The following is a 21,401-nucleotide window of genomic DNA, read 5'->3' as shown; positions in this document are numbered from 1 at the left end:
CCGAACCCAGGACACTAACCTAAATTTATGTTGCTTGATTTTAGTCCCCAACTTTGTCCCCAGGAGACATGGAGGAAGGAATCCCTCCCTCCCTTTTCACAGATATCTTCTATGTTGCAAAGTATCAGTGTTACTGAAAACTTCTCTTGTCTGGAAGAAGACCTGACTGAGTTTCCAATGATTTACTGTGTTATGATGCGTTTGATGAGCTGTGGTGTCTAAGCATGTTGGCATGCTTAACCCATCCACAAGAGAAATGAAACACTTTGGCCTCACCCAGCCATGAAGGTGAAGCTGATGCACAGAAACTTGGCTGTAGACTGTGGATTGTGTATTATGTGTATCCTCAGCCTCTAGATCAGAAAAAACCAACTATTTGGCTGAATTTTTCACAAAACTACTCAACCTTGGCTTCACTGAGTCACTGCAATGGAAAATTTTAATGAGCAAATAGTTGAAGTATAACAATGTACTAATCAGCATGTAGAATCTTGTAAAACAACGTTAACAAAACTGCTGTAACTGCTGCTTGATTTATGTAGGCATGTTTATGTCCATGTGTATCCAGGCAAATCCACGGATACTGGTCTCTGCACTTAAGTAATTCCCTTCATCTCCTGCTTTGTCTTTAAATATTCTTGAAATATTCATATCAGATAAACAAGAAAACAGACAAATGCAGTTTTGTTTTACCAGCTTGGCCTTGAATCTCTGATAGTATGACAGTGAATCATACTAATGTAGGCTACATGCTTTTATGATTAATGCTTCAGTAAAATATTTTCTATTGGTATTACAGACATCCTAGGAAGTTTACTGCCTGTAATGTAACCTCTAATTTATTTTTTTTTTTTGTCTTGATATAAATCAGTTTATGTTATTGTTCTATAATATGTGGCAGTTTTATTAATGTAAGTTATAAAAGCTACAATCTTTCTGCTTCTCTATAGCTTTGGAGAGAAAACAAACAAACAAATTTCCATTGGAACAAAGCTTCCTAAGTTGTAGAGTTATTATTCTGATTTGGAGCTTTTATCATTTTCTTCTCATTCTTGATGATCCTTCCTTGCACAGAAAAGCAGTGATGTTAAATATTGCAATTGGGAGCATGCTGGAGTTAATGAGAGAGAAATAATGACATGCACTGCTGATTGAAGAAAAGTGTCAACAGCAAACTTACTACACAGAGAACTACTGCACTGTTATTTTAATGATAATGTTAATTTTATCCAGGCTAAGCTACAAAGCTTTTAGGATTCACCACAAATACATTTGTGATTGAAACATTCTTAAAATGTACTGATAATAGAGAAATTATTTGATTTATATATTTACATCTGTAGAGAACATAATCACCTGAGGATAAAAATAAGTCACATTTGAAAAATTACTCTATTTGATATGACATATTTTGAGATAAATAGGCTTTATTCCCTCCCCCCTTTTTCTTACATAGATTTTTTAAGAAATTTGTTTAAAGTGATGCAGATTATTTTCAGTTAAAATGGGGTTTCTAAATCCAATGTCAGGCACTGCCTACAATACATTTTTCCTCTGTTAACATGGATGTTAGCACCTGCTTATGTTTCTGAGTTCCAGGAGCCATTGGGGGATGCAGGTAGATGAACCCAGGCCTTATTTCTCACATTTTGAGCATGTACACTGGTGTAATGTAATAACACTTCTAACGCAACAATATTCTGTTATTTAGGAAGCTTTTCGTAAAGGCAGCGTAAAAATAGCTATATTCTACCTATGTGCATGCAGGATGGATTATTAGCCTCTTCTTTAAACCTTTGTCCTTCCTTCTAGGTTCCAGAAAGGCTGTAACATGTTAGCATAATCACATCCTTTTTAAACTATCACTCCTTTTTAATTTTCCTTATTCTGTTTTTAAGGGAGTTAGGATAAAATATATTCTGAGTACAAATACAATTGTGAACTGAAGAATATCTACCATTACAAACAAATTTATTGGAAATCGAACTTATTTGCTCTTAAACCACAAAGCGGAACTGTAACATCATGGTTTATTTTTCAGGGATTAAATTAAACCATTTTAAATCCCAGTTCTCCAAGTAAAATAAAATAGATTATTAGATAGAATTTTTCTGGTAAAACTTTTGTGGTTTTGACAATGTCCAATGTGTGGTAAGCACAGAAACGCATAATATACCTGCTAAATAATGTATCTTATTTTTTTCAAGTTCTTTTTTTTTTTTCAGTATGGCACATTTTAAGGCGGGTGTAAGCAGGATTTAACTGGTGCCTGAATCCTGTGCTACCATTTCAGGTAAGGTAGATCATTGCCCTGTATGAACTCAAGTCTGCAATGGATTCCTCTTTGTAAAAGATCTGTGTCTTTATGCAGCGGGAATTTCCTGATCCTTAATTATGTCCTGAGGAGATGAAAGCAGAGCCACCACTAACTTTCCCACTAAGTTCTAAAACTTAGTGGGAAAATGTATGCTTACTCACTGTTTGCTGGTTTTCGCTGGGTTTTTGGTAATGTGTACATGATAGCAGTGTAGATGTATAGAACTACAAATCAGTTTTAAATGTTTTGTTGACTCATTCCACCTTCAATAATAAGATTGCTGTGTCATGATCATTTTAAGTCACTATAATTCAGCCATGATACTAAGATATCTAGAAGCCTCCATCGGCTCATTCCTCCTCCTTCACAATCCCTACAGGAAGCTGACCCAGGTTAATGTTAAACTGGCAAATAAAGAATGAGTTTTTAACAGGGATTGTTCCTCTGATCTTCCTCATGTGGCTAAATCAATGTTTGTGCTGGGGCATGGAGGGAGCAGCACAGGAAGCTACAGTAAGGCAGGGGTGAACATCTGGCTGGCAGTGCCAGCTTGCATGGGTTCACACCGCCTGTGCTTTTATAGTGCCCGAGGAGAATTTTAAGAGGATGGTTTCTCAGCTGGAGCCGAGAGCAGTCTGATTGTTCTTCAGAACAACTTTGAGCATTGCATAAGCGCATCAAACCTCCAGATGTCAGGACCTTTTACACAGATAGCAAAACAGCAGTTGAAAGGCATTGACTTAATCACCTGAGTTAGAAAAAAATTCCCAAGGTAACTCTTGCCTACGGTAACAGGGTCTGTGCTCTATTTATTAAGTGGAAGAAGTAGGGTCTGTAGAAAATATTCCTAGCATAAGAACATAAAAACAGATTATAAAGTTCAGCACCTTATTTTTATGATTCCCATAAAGTCCATGAGATAACAATGTTTGCCTACTAAATTAATTTTCATCAGGCTTCATTGCACAGTCTGTTCTCCTGATGTTTCCTAGGGGCAGCTGCTTAAAGTTCATGATTTAAATCATTAAATGCTTGATTTATGGTGAATGCTTCCGGAGCCTTAGCGCTTTTCCAACTCATATTGCAGTGTATCCTATCCTAATCGTGTTACTGTTTAAATATATTTGGATGGCGGGGGATGAAAGGGAACCAGCCTGTTCATTTTCGTACAAAGCAGTAAGATTATTTATCTGACAGCTGCTCTAACAGGCACAGAGCATAACTCAGAACAGCTTTGTTAGGAAGTTGGAGGCAGGCTTACTGCTTCATTGGTGTTTGAATATCATTAGCTGGTGCAGTCTTGCTTCTAAAATATATTCCCTTTGGATAAGATCCTTATCTGCACTGGAAAGAGTTCATTGTTTGGATGCTGGAATAAATTTAACTTTTTTTCTTTCTTTCTTGAAAAAAACAGAAAGGAGTAGACACCTCCAAGCTAGGAAGACATGAAGCCCAGGACCAGAGGGCATGCTATTTGTAAGATTTTTCTGTAATGTCCAGGTCTTGCTCAGAGTAACCTCTCACATTGTTTAAAAAATAGAGAGGAATTGTATGTTCTTTTGCAGTTGGAAAGAAAGATATGCAAAACTTTGATATCAGCAAAGACCCATACCAGCCTCACTGATCTATTAAAAGGGCTTTTTCATCATACATGAAATTATTGCTAAACTGCACATTAGAAAGCAAAGAGCATATGAAGATAGTATTTTAAAATGTTATTGCTGTCATGATAGACTCGATTCAGACCTATTGGAGACAAACCCATTGCAGCTGAGGATACCTGCATTTTCCATCCATATCTTAGATTGAGGTGGAAAAAGCTTTTCCGACTCCTGACCAACTCCAAGCAATCAATCATCTGGTTATGTCAGATTTGTTTCTTAGAGTGTTATACTTCCAACAATCTTCTTAAAAGCAGGAGAAAAGTGAAAGAGGGACCATGAGCACCACTGTTCACATATAAATAACCACCTCTCAGCCCAAGTGTGTTTGTGATATCTTGTACTCAGTTATGTGAATATTTCAACACTGCAGCATTGCTGGTGAGAATACTGGTGCAAGGTCTATTTAAAATTGGAACGCTTAGAAACTTGCCGAAAGCAAGTATCAAATTGTTCACAGATGGAAGCTGGTGGTGTTCTTGCAAGTCTCTTCTCATTGTTTTCTGTTTTCAGAAAACAGAATTTAATACAGTCGTGCAACTTTGAAGAGAACGCACTAAGAGTAGAATAAATCATGCTGGCTCCCTCCCCTCTGAAGAAACAAACACTGCTTCTTTAGCCAGCTGAAAGATTCCAATACTCTGTTTATGTTTGACATTGATCATTTATTTCTATTTACAAGAACAAGGGAATTATGGGTGCTGACAAGAAAACTGTGGGAATTATGCTGGAGTGTTTGGACATTATGAGTCAGGTTTACTGCCCCATCACTTTGCCAGATGTTACCAGCCCTTTTGGCTAGAGCAGCAGCAGTTAACTCTGTGCTTCAGCTCAGCTGTTGTGTTTCATAGTCTGGTGTGTTAACCTCCCTTTTGATTTCTTTCCTTTCCATTGATTTATAAGGATTCAGTTGCATCCCATTTACAGGATGAATTGTATTTAGTTTCATCCAAAAGGAGTTCAGGTCATCCAGACTACACCACAGTGAAACAAAGCACAGGCAGTAGGAACTATTGGGAGATTTGCTTTAAGGGCACCTATAACCCTGAATACAACCATGGTGGAGACACAGTCCCAGCAGGTAACAATAAATAATATGCAGCAAGAGTAGAGACAAGTGGGTGAAGTACATGATCTCCCAGAAGTAACATAACAGAACTGGATTTCTGTCCTTACACAACAGAAGAATGAACATTAAATCAAAAGGCTGCTTTAAGGCCTTTTCTGCAAGATAATACTTTCAGTTTCCAATAATCTTAATCATAGAATTATACAACAGTTCAGGCTGGAAGGAACCGCAAAAGATCTTGTGGTCCACATCTGTGGGAAAGGGAGTTTAGATGGGATTATCTAGCAGCCTGTAAAATTGCATGTTGAAAACCACCAGTGATGGGGACTCCACCGTGTGCCACTGAGTAATTGTTCTCACCATAAAAATTACTTTCTTATACTGAGGTGAAACTTCTTCTGCTGCAATGTGTACCTGTTGCCCCTTACCCTCTCCATGTGGCTCCTTGTGAAGAGAGAGCCTCCATCCTCTTTGTATCCACTCTTTAAGAACCGGAGTATTGTGTTGAGGTCGCCATAAATCTTCTTTTCTCCAGAGAGAAAAGACCTTCAAATCTTCCCTCATAGGGCAGGTTTTCCAGCACTCTCACCATCTTCATGGCCCTCCTTTAGACCCTCTCAGTTTGCTCACATCTTCCTTGAATTGTGGTGGCCAGAACAGGACACAGTACTCCAGGTATGTCCACCTCACCAACCAGTTTAGTGCCCCTGGCAAACTTGGTAATGCTGCTTTTGTTCGTCATTTATGAAGATGTTCCCTGGGGGACCCCACTTTTGACAGGCTTCCAGCCTGAATGAAGACCACTGATCACCATCCTTTGAGTGCAGCCAATGACCCAACTTCCTACCCATTTCACAGACCACCCATCCTGTCTTGTTTCCTGACATCTTGTCTAGGAGAAGGCTGTGGGAAACAGTGTTGAACATTTTTCTGATGTCCAGGTAAACAACTGCTCTCCCCATATGGACAGAAAGCACTACTTTGTTGTTGAAGATGATCAGGTCAGTCTGGCATGATTTGCCTTTGGTAAATCCACACTGGCTTTTCCCAGTCACCTTCTTCATTTTTCTTGTAAGAGTTTCTAGGAGGATTTATTCTATTACTTTCTGAAGTCTTACTGAAGTAAGACTAATGTGCTTCTAGTTTCCTGGATCCTCTTTGGGGCTTTTGTTATTATTATGGAGCAAATTTGAAAAACTCAAATGAAAGGTAGTGGATCCAATATGAAAAGACTCCCTGCCTCCAGTCACTGTTGGGGAAAGGAAACCAGCTTCTCTCTCACCTCCAAACTAATTTTTGTCTTCCAGCAACCTATACTGCCTCGTAAGCATATACAGTGTATGGACACCCTATAAACCTCGGTCTTCTCTACCAGGAAAGCTGTGCAGAGATAAGATGATTTTACTCTCTTTTCTCTCCAGCTGAAAATGCATCCTGGTCACAGAAGCAGTGTCTGAAACACTGGGGTTCCTCACAGAGCAAGAGCTTTGCTCTTGGCAAGTTATTTTTGCAGAGCCAAACTCTTGCAGGGCATCTGTTGGGATCTTCTCAACAGAGATGAGTAAATTAAGCTTTTTCAGCCATCAGTCTTATCTCATATTATGTGTTTAAATTAATAATTTCTGCCTTCTTGCCAGTTCTTCTGCCAAGTGCTCAGATGTCTAATGGCGTGTTTTAAAAGGATTTACAAGGAAAGGGGAGGGTACAAAGCACTCCTTACTCAGGATGCCTAATTTAATCCCTCAGAAATGCCAGTAGAGTTATACTACCCCATCTGTTGAATGCTGTTTGTCACCTGTAGTTTTCAGTCTGATTTGGGCTGTAAACAACCAACACTGAAATATACGTGGAAAAACAGAAAGATGGCAGTAATTACCAAGACATAAAGATGAGCATGGGCCAGGCCAGACCAGAGAAGTCAGGTCTTGGTGCTGTGGCCAAACCATACTGCTATACTCATAAAACAAACAAGCAAAGAAACCAAAACCAGTTTTTAGGTGGATGCATTTAAAGAGAGATGTCTGCTTCCAAATGGAACTCCATTTAATTCTTTAAAATCATCCTTGTCTTTCTATTTAAGAATTTGCTATGAAGAAAGAGTGGGAATCTGCTGCATAATACCATCTGGCTTTCCTTAGAAATATAGCACTATAAACGATGGGCTTTACTGTAGGGTTAGCAAGAAAGCTGTGACTACTTCTTTTATTCAATGGAAATTTATAGCAATATGTTATATTTTACTTTTGCCTGCTTGTCACAGCATGTACGCTGTGCATGAGAGATCCTGTCTACTTCAGAGGCCAGCATCAGTGAGCAAGTTTTGGTCCCCTTGACAGAAACCCCTCTCTGCTTTCAAAAGGTTTGACCTTTATGTAATATATTTGGATAGTGTTGTGGTTGCTACATTCTTCTGCCCTTTCTGCTGAAACTTTCAGATTTCTGTACTGTGAGGCTTGTATTATCTTTAGAATGCCAAGTTGAAGATTTTGCTATTTCAGTTTTGAGTCCTTTTTTTGTCATTTCCTAAAAAAATTCACACAAAATTTTCTAAGCATTCACCTTTCTGAAGCCATGGTGACAAGTTCCTTTTTCTTTTCCCTTCCTTCTTTTTCTTCTTTAAAAAAAAGAAAAAGAAAAAAAAGAAAAAAAAAAAAAAAGAACAACCCAAAGAAACCAACCAAATCATTCTCCAGATGTTTTGTGATCTCATTCCTTAATAACTTGCCTACCAAAAAGATCAGGTTCACTAATCTATGGCTTCCTGGCTCCTCCTTAGTTCCTTTCTTGCAATACTTCCAGGAATTTACAAATACCTATTTTGGCATCAAATATGGATTCCAGGAGCTCAAATCTTCAAATATATCTGCATACCAAACATTTTATTATATCCTCTCCTGAAACAGCAAACCTAATTTCCAGTCAAAATAGCTATACATATTAGGCAGCCAGTTTATTAGTAATTAATTAAATAATTCCCCTGACATGTGATCTGAAGTGTCCAGTGATCTTCTGCTGGTGTCCTGGAGAAGTTGACTGTCGTTGTTGACATTTTTAATTAATTTTACAGTGGATACCAAAACCAGTGGCATTTTCTTTGTTTTCATATAGTTCAGATCCACAGCCGGGAAAATCAACTTAGACCAGCTGCATATGGTAAATCTGGTCTGCAGGATGGAGTCCTCTGATTGTGCCTCTCAAGGACTCAAGATTAAGAAGTGGTTTCACAGCCTTTTACAGGCTATGTGCTGGGAGGTGAATCTCATTCTTATAAATCATAATAGTAACAACAACAACAAAAGCAATAATTAAAAGCTTTGACTTTTGTCAGTGTCATATGCTACTGCTATTCCAAATATATCTCAGAAGGGCTGCTTTTCAGCTGTTCCCTCTGGTCCTTTCTAAGCAATGTTATCCTTTCTGCTTTTCTTGTCAGAACTTGAGAGTTTACTGAAACTTTGTAGGCTGGCTGCATTTGGGGTTTCTGCTCTGGAAATACCCAGTTGCTCAGAACTCCAAAGATATATTTATGCCTTTTTTTTTACAGTACAGTCACCAGAGGAGAAGCCAGAGTTTCCAAACCCACTGCAGACCCAATAGGGGAGTTCCAGTGAAAAGTGCAATTGAGGGTGTATTTTAGCCCTAACTGTAGACGCACACCTGTGCATTTGCTCATGGGTGCAAGTTTCAGGTCCATTTCACAAGCTAACCTGAGAAATTCAGACTTTCAAGGGCTGTACGATAAAACCACCAAGTTCCTTCTTTCAGTGAAAACTAATTTCTGGCTTGCATAGAGTGCTTTGCTGAATTAAGGGCCCCTCTTCTTCTTCTCCCATCAGTTTCTTTTAGAAGCAGCTGCCATCATTTTTCAACAGATTTCTCTAAGTGCAGTGTAGCAAACATGGCACAGCAGAAACAACCCTGGTGTTATTACTACCACCTCCAGCATCAGCAGAGGGAAGGGATGCAGCTCAAAACATTTCATTAAGGAATATGCCCAGCAAGATAGGTTTGCCACCTCTTAGCTCTGGGCAAGGAAATCCTGTACTGTTTTGTCTTGCCAGAATCAGGATCGATTTTCTAAGCGTTTCAAGCGAAACCGGTTGCTGAGGCTGATTCTGGCAAAATGATGAAGTTCATAAACCTGTCAACTCTTCCCACGTCAGAGGTGGGACCGTGTGCCAGCTCTGCTGGCACCATGCCCTGTCTCCTCTCCCCCCTTCCCTTTGGCAGGTTTGCTGGGCAATCTCTAACTTACCAAAGCACCCGCCAGGAAATGTGCTCATTCCAGTGTCTGGATCACTGCGGCACTGACTTGTGATGCTGGCATCTCCCTTCTGCAGTGAAAAGCTGCTTTTAGAAACCTCAACGGAGATGGCAAAATAACCCCACCTCTTTCTAAAGGTTATATCGTTCTAACCTCCCCCTTTGAAAACTGTTGACATTGTTGACTCAGTTACAGAATTTTGCTTCTTTTGGGTCATTCTGAAGGACTTTACTAGGTTCCTGGGTTTCTTTTAGGAAGGAACTAGATATGTGTAAACAGAGAGTTAGCAGATCATAACTTAAATAGCACTCCCTCCCTCCTACTAAGCCATTTGCTTTCCTAACTGGAACCGTGGTTTGTGATTCTTCACATTATTCTTTTAATGTCATGACCTGTGTGTCAAAATGAGAGGTTGCTTGTGGATTTTTCTTGTCTTTGAAAGCAATACTTTCTCCAGAGACAAAGAAGCTCTTTTACAACACTCTTAGAAACTGCCATGAAGTGGGAGCTACAAATCGGGCAAGCCTGAGCAGTTGCATGCTGACATTTTTCATTCCTCATGTCCCACAAGTATTTCTCTTTCAACAAGGCTTCTGTGTAAGTGAAAAGGAACTATTTTGTTTCCTTGATTTAGTTATATTATGTTTTAAAATTTTTCTTTAACTCCAATTTCCTTCTGAAAGCTGCCCTGGCCATAAAAAAATTCAAACACCCCTCTTAATTTTTTAAATTACAAATTTGTATTGTTCCTCTATCACTATCAACAAATAAGCTACAAATTCACTTTTATTTCATTTGCATTCGCAAAGCCTGTGTAAGCTGTTTTACACAATAAACCACTCATAGCTTTGCACCTCAGAAATGAAGTAGGCAGATTTGGCCCTTGAAAAGAAGCCTTTTCCAACTTTTTTGTAAACATTAATGACCTATTCATAAAGAAAAGGGCAAAAGTTTTGCACAGAAGTATTAAAACATTGAAGAACTGCTAAAGTCTGTTGGATAAATAAATGATGGTGATAGCTTTGAGCAGACTTTGGGAAAGAGAAAAGATGGCTATAAATACACAAATTTAATCTTATGATGAGATTAGGAAGTTTCCATTGACATTTCTAGTGATTTTCATACATAGGTAATATGAAAACAGAAGAACAGCTTTACCATATCAAAAATATCCATGTATCTCAACCTTCTGTCTTCAACACTGTCAATAAAGGTAATTTGTGGAAGAGTGTCCAGATGGAGCAGGGATACAGTGATACCTCCCTGACGTATTCTCTCATTTCCGGTGGCTAGCAATTGAAGGTTTGCCTGGGCCACCAGCATGTCTTCACATTTTTTCCAGCTGTGTTTTGACCTTACGTTCACCATAAGACACACACCAATGTCTTTCGGCAGGAAGTTACAGTTTAACAGCGAGCTGTGCAAAAAAATAGTACCTGCTCATGTTTGGTTTGTGTTTATGACCTATTATCATCAGTTAATGCCCTCTTTCTCAATTTTCTATTAGGAGTAGCAGTGATGAGTCATTCCTTATTTCCTATTCACCTTTTCCCATTCTACTTATGATTTTACAGTCTTCTGTCTTGACTCGTGTCCTCGTTTTGGACCACCTTTTTTAGCAATTTTTCTCCAAGATTCAGGAAACCTTATCTATACAGCTGTTCACTGCATTGAAGCTCTTCTTTACCTTTGATCTTTTTATTTAAAATCATAGAATCATTTAGGTTGGAAAGGAACCTTAAGGTCATCAAGTGCAACTAGTTTTGCTGCTCTCTGTATCATTCTGATTCTTCCATATGCTTGTATAGAAGAAATGGGCTTCATTCTTTTGCCTTAAAAATATACTGGTTGCCAACAATGGAAATATGATGGAAAGAAAACTGACAGGTACTGCTGTTTTAGGCCACCATTCAGAAAAGTGCCATGTGCCATTGCTTTCTGCTGAGGACAGATGTTAGTCATGTTACTTAATGCAATACTGGAAGGTACTTGGCTCAGATCCAGACAGGCATTCAGGTTTCCAACTCCTATTTGGGCTTCTAACATCTGATTTAAGGGAAAGCTGAATACTTGGTTAGATATGGTCACGATAAGGACCTCAGAATTAAATGTTCAGCATGTGCTGGTGGGGTTTGAGCTTGCAGGATCAAGGCATAATCCTAGAACATAATTAAATGGCAATATTAAAGACATTTTGAGGTGTTATAAAAAAGAGCCCTTTGGTAAACTGAGACTATGAGGGACTATGGGATACACTTTTTCTCCCAGGTGATACAGATGAATGCTAATTCAGGCTAGCTTTGCTTTTTCATGTAGTAAATTGTCATTTTCCTGGCAAGGAGGTGTTACCAGAAGAATGGATCCTATGGAAGTGTTGGGCAAACTGTATGAATGCTTCATTGTGTTTAGTGATATCCAGCATGGCACCCTGTAATATAGAAAAATGCGATATGTAGGATTTATGGCTTTATGCAAAAGAAAAGAAAAAAAAGCTGGATTCATTGTTACATTTTCTTGTAAGAGGGCTGGATTAGCGACTACATTTTCCTGTAAGACGAAGGGAGCACCAGAAGACACCTGCTTTTCCCAGCAGTTGACTTTCTATTCAGTGTTTCACAAGCAAAACCCTTTCAGTTACATATGTGTTTAAAATTACCTGCCAGGTACAGTGCCTTGTGCAACCAAGGCACGATTTGCATTTGATCCAGCATTTGTCTTCAGTGGGAAATTGTGTGTGGGCAAGTCCTGTGTGATCAGCCGACCCCTCTGGCAATGTACTCTCTAAGAGAGTCATCCTAGATAAAGGTCTTGTGTTCATTTCCGTTACAAAAACCAAAACTAGTCAGAAGCAACAAATGTGCCATTTCTTTTCCTCTAGGTCTCAGCTTTCCATTTGGAACCCCTCCTTGCTTCATTCACCAGTTTCTACCAGCATATACTGGATGACTGTCTCTTGTCTCTTTATACAGTGTGTAATTCAGATTTATGAATGCAGTTTGTGTAAATTGGACTTTAGTTGCATTTCCAGATACGATGATTCAGCCCTAGAGAATTTGCTTTCTCTTTCCCAACATTTGAAATGTCATGCCCCATAAGTAGTCTTCTTAAACACTTTACTGGAAACCATGAGGAGTAGCAAAGAGGCACCCACTGTTCAAGGTAGTATTCTGGGCAATGGGGGATTTCACTGTCATCTTCCCTTCCTATAATTATCCTGTATTCCTAGACTTTCAGTAGAATAACCATATGACTAGGGGGCAATAATTAGAGCTAAATTAGAAATGGAATAAGGTACCCAAAGGCACATGAGTTACATCTGCTATTGTGCAGATCAGAAAAGTGGGTCAAGTGTTCTGTTACCTGAGGTTGTACTTGTAAGGTCAGGAGAGCTATGAAGGCTCATTATCAACTGATGAGTTCTGAGACAAATCCCAAGATCACAGTAAATATAACCTTGCTGTGAATGACCCCAGGCAGAAGGATTTCTCCATAAACCATGAAAGCCAAAGATTGAAAACTAATTTCAAATCTTTCCAAATGACTTGCTGCTCTTTGGGAGAAGTAGGGAAGGACAGAAGAAATAAATTGAGGGCAGAATGAAACCCTTATGTGGCATGTTTGTTGCAACGCAGCTTGATCCAACTGACTGTTGGAAGTGCAAATAGCTGTGTGACCTCAGGCCTAAAGCATACAGCTCTGCTGTGAGGAGGCCTGGCAAGCTCTCTGACCTGACCAAACAATGAGGTGCTATAGCTTGCTAAAAAAAATGAATGGAGGCAGAAAATGTAAACTGTGAAGTAATACCAACATGTTGTCAGAACTATGTAAAGATTATATGTGGATGGAGGCTGCTGTAACGTTCACAGCCATATAGCTGTGCTTTCAGAAACAGCTGAACTGCAAAGAGTTCATGAGGCACATTTGCCAGCTCTTGCACATTCTCTGTGAGAAGCCTGGGTTACCCCAACCTCGGCAGTGGGCAAGAGCCAGCTGGAAGCATGGAGCATCCCGTTGTGTGTCTGCAGTGCTGCCCCTTGGATGGTGTGGACCTTGCCCAGGAGCACCTGGCATTTTATTGAGCTCCTTACTCCCAGGCATGTGGAGCTGCATGCACTCCAAAGGGTAACACTGGCTCGTACTGGAGTCATGATTAAGGATTATGCAAGGAGCTTGGGCTTGGCACCACTCAAAAGATTACAACAAACTATTAGATGTAGGCACAGTTTTCCCTACCTCAATTTGAATTCCTAATCCAAGCATAAATTACTTTGCATTTAAAATGCGAGAAAGCCATTATAAAGAATAACTCTCCATCAGTTTTCTCTTCTCCACAGTCATCTTACAACCTACCACTTTATTAAAAATGTGATGGTACTCTGCCCAGACATTCATTTCCTACATTGATCTAAAATTGAACCATGAGGTTTTAAATATACTACAATTTAGCTTTACTTTTAAATAATGCATATACATATATATAGAATCATAGAATCATAGAATAGTTAGGATTGCAGAGGACCTTAAGATCATCTAGTTCCAACCACCCTGCCATGGACAGGGACACCTCACAGTAAACCATCTCACCCAAGGCTCTGTCCAGCCTGGCCTTTGAACACCACCAGGGATGGAGCATTCACAACTTCCTTGGGCAACCCATTCCAGTGCCTCACCACCCTAACAGGAAAGAACTTCTTCCTTATAGCCAGTCTAAACTTGCTTGAACCTTTACCCTTTGTCCTATCACTACAGTCCCTAATGAAGAGTCCATCCCCAGCATCCCTATAGGCACCCTTCAGATACTGGAAGGCTGCTATGAGGTCTCCACGCAACCTTCTCTTCTCCAGGCTGAACAGCCCCAACTTCCTCAGCTCGTCTTCATACGGGAGGTGCTCCAGTCCCCTGATCATCCTCGTGGCCCTCCTCTGGACTTGTTCCAACTGTTCCATGTCCTTTTTATGTTGAGGACACCAGAACTGCACATAACACGCCAAGTGAGGTCTCACGAGAGCAGAGTAGAGAGGCAGGATCACCTTCTTCGACCTGCTGGTCAAGCTCCTTTTGATGCAGCCCAGGATACAGTTGGCTTTCTGGGCTGTGAGCACACACTGAAGCCGGCTCATGTTCATTTTCTCATCAACCAACACCCCCAAGTCCTTCTCCACAGGGCTGCTCTGAATCTCTTCTCTGCCCAACCTGGAGCTGTGCCTGGGATTGCTCCAAACCAGGTGAAGGACCTTGCACTTGGCATGGTTAAACTTCATGAGGTTGGCATCAGCCCACCTCACAAGTGTGTCGAGGTCCCTCTGGATGGCATTCCTTCCCTCCAGGGTACCAACCGAACCACACAGCTTGGTGTCATCGGCAAACTTGCTGAGGGCGCACTCAATCCCTCTGTCTATGTCACCGATGTTGAACAAGACTGGTCCCAACACCGATCCCTGAGGGACACCACTCGTTACTGGTCTCCAGCTGGACATTGAGCCATTGACCACAGCTCTTTGTGTGCGCCCATCCAGCCAGTTCTTTATCCACCGAGTGGTCCATCCATCAAATTGATGTCTCTCCAATTTAGAGACAAGGATGTCGTGTGGGACAGTATCGAACGCTTTGCACAAGTCCAGGTAGATGCCATCAACTGCTCTACCCCTGTCCATCAGTTCTGTAGCCTCATCATAGAAGGCCACCAAATTGGTCAGGCAGGATTTCCCCTTAGTGAAGCCATGCTGGCTGTCACCAAGCACCTTGTTGATTTTCATGTGCCTTAGCATGCCTTCCAGGAGAATCTGCTCCAAGATTTTGCCAGGCACAGAGGTGAGACTGACCGGTCTGTAATTCCCCGGGTCATCCATTTGCCCCTTCTTGAAAATGGGGGTTATATTTCCCTTTTTCCAGTCATCGGGAACTTCACCTGACTGCCATGATTTCTCAAATATGATGGCCAGCGGCTTCGCAACTTCATTCGCCAGCTCCTTCAGGACCCACGGATGGATTTTATCAGGTCCCATGGACTTGTGTATGTTCAGGTTCTTAAGATGGTCTCAAACCAGATCCTCTCCTACAGTGCACCTAAGGTCTTCATTCTCACAGTCCATGCGTCTGTCTTCCAAGACTTGGGTGGTGTGGTCAGAGCCTTTGCCAGTGAAGACCAAGGCAAAGAAGTCATTCAGAACCTCAGCCTTCTCCAAATCCTGTGTAGCCAGTTCTCCTGATAGCTTCCAGAGGGGGCCTATGCTGTCCCTAGTCTGTCTTTTATATCCTACATAGCTATGTATACTGACTATACTGTATGAACCGCGTACATTAAACATTTTATAAAATAGAAAATTAGGAGTTGTAACGTGACTCGTAAAACAGTTTTCCTGTTCCTCCTTTTTTAAGGAATATATTTCATTCATTTTAGATATATCTTAAGGTTATACCTATTCTAACATCTGAGATTTGGGGAACACTTGTCAACTACCAGTATTAATGATGGTTTTCTCTGTTTTATCTTATTTCCTTTCTTTTGTTTCTGCTTTTTTTTTATGTATTTTCCAGCACAGGCTCTTTGACGCAGGCTAAGCAGTCAGGAAATTATATGCTCTACTTAAAACAGACAACGAAAATAAAGATTTGACACTTGGGATAGGTATTAGATTTCAGAAAATCTGAAGGCCCTTTTAGCAGCGCTAGATCACAGACTTTATCTTTGCTACAAAGAGCAAAATAGAACACGTATACATGCATATATATTATATTTTTTTTAAATATATATTTCCAAGTGTAAAAGCTGTGCTTTGCATACAAAGAACAGGTACAGTGGAAGTTATTCTTTTAGTAAACCAACACTGGTGCCAGTTAAAGCCATGGAAACTTGCCATGGTCTCTGCAGCCCAGGGCTTGGCTCCTGTTTTCCCATTGTTTGCTCCACTTGTGTCAAGCCTTGTTTCAAGAAAGGCAATGGCAAAACTCCCACTGGCTGTTAAGAAAGTGAAGTTTGGCCCTCAGTGAGCAATAAATACTCTGTGAAGCCTGAGGGTGGGAGCTCGCTCTGGCTCCTGCAGGGCTGACATGTGCCGGCGAGGTTAGCTTGCACTCCACCCCTGCTCACCCATTCCAGCTCCAAGATTTATAGGGCTCCATGGAAAAGCCCCCACATCACACTGCATGGTATACTCAGTCACTGGTGAATGTTTAATCACTGTGGATTATGGCTTTGAAGAAAACAGCCTTGCTGCCATTAGATAAATCAAAATTATTAGCTTTCCTTGTTCTGTTTCTGGTAAGTTATTTACTTATTTGAGCAGCTTCACAGATGCTCTTGGTGACAGTCATCTGCAAAATGGTGCAAATGAAGAAATGGGCCCCCCCTTCCTGGAGAAAGTCCCACTCTTTCCCTTTCAGGCAGCGGAAATGCTGTAAGAAAGATCTTCCTCATCCTTCCTTGTCTCCTGAGCCTGACGAAGTCTTCCTAGAACCTTGTGCCTGGCTTCTTGCTAGACTCAGTGCACTGGAATGGGGTGGGGAGCTGAAGCACAGGTGCCCAGGTATATAAAGAGCTGCCTGTCTCTGAAGGTATGGCCACTTCGTGGGGTTTCAGGTAGTTTTTGAGACCCTTTCAGTACCTCACACGTGATGAGTTTGCTCTTCAGACAATGAAGCTCTCCACACCTCTGTAATGTCTGCACCTGCATTAAAACCATAAAGTAAGAATTTCTGCTCTTTGTTTCCCAAGGTGATCACATATGATCATTAGCAATTGGCATGACTGAGAACCACTTCAGGCCTTCAGGTGAAGGAAATGCCCAGGTCCCTTCACTCATGTTGTCCCAGGCATTGTCAGCTCTCCCTATCCCAGCTCCAGCACCTCCATCTGCAGAGGAAAGTAATTCAGCAGCTAAGACCCAGGCAGCAACAGGGAAATGAAAATGGCCTGAGCAGGCAGGAATGGGTGGCCGAAGGTGGGGAAGAGAGTGATGTGGGCCTGGCAGCACCTGTCAGCTTATCTGGACTTCCCAGGGCCCACCCAGGCAGAACCGTCCTGGTTGTCACACCGGCTCTCCAGGTATCACCCATTGCCAGCTTTGGGCTGTGGAGACCATTTTCTTCCAAAACACACCCAGGAATTAAGCTATGGTCAGGAATTACGTCACAGTCAATGACAGGAGGTCAGAGAAGGAAGAAAAGCCCTGTTTCTGTACCCCTTAACTCTCCACTGCAAAGGGTTTTGTTCCCTTGAATTAATGTCACACCTTGCTGTAAGACCGACAGTCCTCCAATTTATTCTCCAACTGATGGCTTATTGTTATTATTTAAGGCTCCTAGTATTTCACTAGTAAGGAAAAAGTCAATGTTTTAATGTTGTACCTAGTAAATTCTGAATAAGCAGATGAGATATACATGGTTTCACTTAAATTCATTTGTAATATTTGAAACTCAGTTTAAGTCACTAGAAGAAATAAATGGTCATAGCACAGGCAAATGATGCAACATCATGAACATGAGCCAGCAGTGTGTGCTCACAGCCCAGAAAGCCAACCGTATCCTGGCTGCATCGAAAGGAGCATGACCAGCAGGTCGAAGGAGGTGATCCTGCCTAGAGGGGCAGGATCTTGTGAGACCTCACTTGGAGTATTGTGTGCAGTTCTGGCGTCCTCAACATAAAAAGGACATGAAACTGTTGGAACAAGTCCAGGGGAAGCCACGAGGATGATCAGGGGACTGGAGCACCTCCTGTATGAAGATAGGCTGAGGAAGTTGGGGCTGTTCAGCCTGGAGAAGAGAAGGCTGCGTGGAGACCTCATAGCAGCCTTCCAGTAACTGAAGGGGTGCTATAAGGATGCTGGGAGGGACTCTTCATTAGGGTCTGTAGTGATAGGACAAGGGGTAACAGGTTCAAACTTAAACAGGGGAAGTTTAGATTGGCTATAAGGAAGAAGTTCTTTCCTGTTAGGGTGATGAGGCACTGGAATGGGTTGCCCAAGGAAGTTGTAAATGCTCCTTCCCTGGTGGTGTTCAAAGGCCAGGTTGGACAAAGCCTTGGGTGACATGGTTTACTGTGAGGTGTCCCTGCCCATTGCAGGGTGGTTGGAACTAGATAATCTTAAGGTCCTTTGCAACCCTAACTATTCTATGATTCTATGATTCTGTCACTGTAGTACATGATACATTCCACTGGCATTAACATCATCCAGCTTGCAAAGTGAAGAGTAGATAAATCAATCAATACTTGATTAAAACCTGCTGTGAGGACAATAACGTAGAAAGACTGATGCCTGATGAAGATGCAGTTGAATAAAATCTGCTATGGCTTTCACTCCTTCTCACATTTACTTTCATTCTTGTGAAGGATGACATGAGAGAAATACTGTTCACACATGAAAGAGAGGAGGACCGAGCCTTTAGGGCTTGTTTGAAAATCGCAGCCTACATAACAAAAATTTTTTCGGTGTTCAAGTGAGGGAGGCAAGAGTATGTAGCAACATTTTTTTTTGGTACTGCTAAGTGTGGAATAGTTGGTATAAAGGTAGAATAACTATTTTTTCACTAGGCGCATGATTGATCTTGGTTCCTGCTCCTCTGTAACTCGTTTGCCTTTTTGGTTGGTACATAGCAGGGAATAATTCATGTTCTGAGATTTTTCTTTTGATTCTTCAGGGATCTGGTGTTTACACTAAACCTGAGCATGCATGTGCTGTTTGTGTGAACATCCTCAAAGTATTCACCATAGACTTATATAGCTTATATTGACAATTTTGATTTCTAGCCAGAACAGAAAATCTGGTAATGCTGAATACCCTTTTGGATATAAACCATGTAGCTCTCAGAGCTCCTGGTAGAAAAGCTGCAAAAAAGGCACCGATTGGGACCCTGCTAGGATGAGACAGCAAAACAGTGAATCAGACTCAGAATACAGACCGCAGGAAAGGCTTTTTCACATGCTGGCAAAGCTATCCCAGCAGAAATCCATTGTCCCATTATTGTGAATCTTGGAAAATCATATAAGCAAGCTTGGAGGCAGAACAACACTTTACTTAGTGTTGTGTAAATCCTTGGCTGTTACACTCAGGCAGAAGTCAGTCTAGATTCCAGCCATCTGGATATGTGACAGCATAAAGGAAAATATCTTCCAGTTTTACTTGGGGGTCAAGTCTTTTCAGTAACTTAAGGATACAGGGAGAAAACAAGTTTCCTGATGGCAGTTGTCAGACACATTGTAAATGTCACCTGTCAACATTCCTTTAAAGACTACAAGAAAGACCCTAAAAATAAATAGTTCCTCTGCTATTGAGTCTGTTGGTAGTCTTCTTTTACTTCATGAAATAAGTTGTTTTCAAGTCTGCACATTTTGAGATACGGTGTGTTATATAGGTTATACAGGTATTTTCTTTCACCCTATATAGTGGACCTGATCCTACAAATACTTCTATGCTGATTTGCATACACAGAATGAACTCCAGATCCAATAATAGTTTTGGGTGTGGAGCAAAATTCCCCAAAGAATAGAATAGAGTATACTGAATTATTAACCCCTGTCTTCAGCCAAATGCATGAAAAACTTTAAAGACATCAAGTGCATGGGATCAGCATACAGTGTTAAGAGATAGCTAGTAGACATGCCACTGTTTCAGAGGCATCCTTGACTGCACATTAGAGTGACATGACTATTGTCTTTGCTTTTGGACTTGGTGGACTCAAGGAAGCTGAAGATAAGGTACTTGCCCACTGTCGGGTTTTCTTGCTGTCATAGTTTTGGATACATATGATTATAAACCTATTATCATCTTAATCCTAGTGTCGCTTTTCAAATTTAATATTGAAGCAACATTCCTTTTGCACTTGTGACTAACAAACACCAGCACAAATAACTGAATGTTGAACATTCAAGCAAATAAGAACCATAATTTGAAGTATTACAAAAATTGCAACTGCTTTTGAAAAGCTCCTTACTTGACAACTTCATAAATCTCCCTGATTACCCATTTGGGAAAACACATTTGACAAAACTTTAGGTTGATAAGCAGTATATAAATATTATATACTATCACAACATTTGTCATCATTATTATTAATAAAACTTAAATAATATTAAAACCTGACAAATACCCAGTTTTAGATGTCCAACATGTGACATTTTAAAGGATTTGGCTTTAAGGCAGTTGTTTAGTGCTTCAAAATCTTGACCCCAGTTTCCTTCCAACCCTGAATTTCAGTCATATCAACAATATATGGCAACTGTTGCAGCAGCTTCAGAGAAAAAACCTTGGTCCAAAGGAATTCATGACTGAATCATGCTAAGTAATTTGCAAAGTTGAAAGATGAATTCGTATCCTTCATCAGTTATAATCACATTCTTCATTATGGAGCTTGCTCCAGTGCCAAAAAGATGTTGTGTTTCTTTCCAGACACAGGGAAAAGTACTGATTTACCCAGAAAGCATACAGCATACATAGAGAAAGACAGATGTGGGGTGGGGGAAAAAGAGCAGAAACAAAGTGATCAGGACAAGTACAGACTCGTGACATAACGGCTGTCACTTTGTGAAAAAAAACCACAAACCAACAGCATAAATCCCCCTTCTCACTACTTACTTTTTATTGATTCCCATGTCTCCTAAGCAATTCCCTGTTATCACGTTATTGCTTTCACACCTCCCCTCCCAATACACAGCCTGTACTCTCTAGCCAAACACAAAAGTGACTGACAGGATAAAGAAAAGAAGATGCATGCTTTGGTCACCTAGTTCCTTGGACATGTTCCAGTGCAGTTTACCTTTGGGAAGGATTTAATACCCCGATTCAACACAGTTTTTAAAAATACTGCCTAGTGCTATGGATCTCTTTTAAAGCACCGAGTCTTTTGGGATGCATTTAGAGATTACATGGGATAGTGCTGGTTGATGTTTGAAATTCCAGTTTCAAAATTTGCTTTTTGTGAATACTTTTACTATTCACCTAACACTCACTGTATTTTCTGATGCTTTTCATCAGTAAATCCATTAGCTAGGGTGTCATTATGAAGCAAACAGAAGGAAATATGAAGTTGGTGTTAATGCCACCTAAGGCTTTAATGAGTACTTTAGAATATTTTTCAATTTAGGCATGGATAATT

The sequence above is a fragment of the Pezoporus flaviventris genome, unplaced genomic scaffold (assembly GCF_033815535.1).
Source record: "Pezoporus flaviventris isolate CSIRO_AGI_PZ_B2104156 unplaced genomic scaffold, CSIRO_AGI_Pfla_v1 ptg000007l, whole genome shotgun sequence".
Taxonomy (NCBI): domain Eukaryota; kingdom Metazoa; phylum Chordata; class Aves; order Psittaciformes; family Psittacidae; genus Pezoporus; species Pezoporus flaviventris.
The sequence above is the reverse complement of the archived record's forward strand: the minus strand, read 5'-3'. Positions refer to the sequence as shown.